This window comes from Nannospalax galili, unplaced genomic scaffold, assembly GCF_000622305.1.
Source record: "Nannospalax galili isolate Female #2095 unplaced genomic scaffold, S.galili_v1.0 scaffold471, whole genome shotgun sequence".
In the NCBI taxonomy this organism is placed as follows: Eukaryota; Metazoa; Chordata; class Mammalia; order Rodentia; family Spalacidae; genus Nannospalax; species Nannospalax galili.
This window is the reverse complement of record NW_008330333.1, coordinates 1,383,225-1,383,894: the sequence shown is the minus strand read 5'-3', so window position 1 is coordinate 1,383,894 and position 670 is coordinate 1,383,225.

The window sequence follows — 670 nt, the reverse complement described above, 5'->3', positions numbered from 1 at the left end:
AGTGCTATTAGCAAAAACAATGAGTCTTTCTGTAAGAAACAGTATATTTTAAAATGAAATGGAGATCTCTTTTAGAGGTTAAAAAAATCATACAATTTTATGTCTTACAGGGTTTATACTGAGTTCAATATTGTATAATGCGGCCTTCTATCCAGTCCGCCTTCACGGTCGTCACCAGAGCCTCCTGATCCCGGACCCCAGGGCTGGTGAGGAGACTGTGTTAGTGGAGCCGCATTCAGACACAGGAGACCAGGTTCAGTGACGCAGATCTATTTTATTGAGGAATTTACAAGCTTATATAGGGTTCTTGGACCAGTCAGACAAAGATACAATGACTGTGCCATATATGGGCAGCCCTGGTTCTGGGACCAATTAGACAGGGATACAACGACTATGCCATATATGGGCAGCCCTGGTTCCTGTAAATCATGTGACCATGGCTGTTGTTATGCCTGCGTGCTGCAAGCTGTAGATAAACCGCAACCTAGAATTTCAAGGGGTGGTGACTAGGGAGTGGCGAGCCTTAAGTGTCAGCCCTATGACTTGCCAAATGGAGAGATAATCACGAGGCATTCCCTCGTGGCTCCAGCAGTCGTGTCATTGCCTCAGGCCTGCTATATGGCTGTCATTAGGACTTCCACTCTAGGCTCAAGCCTGTCTCCTACAGTAT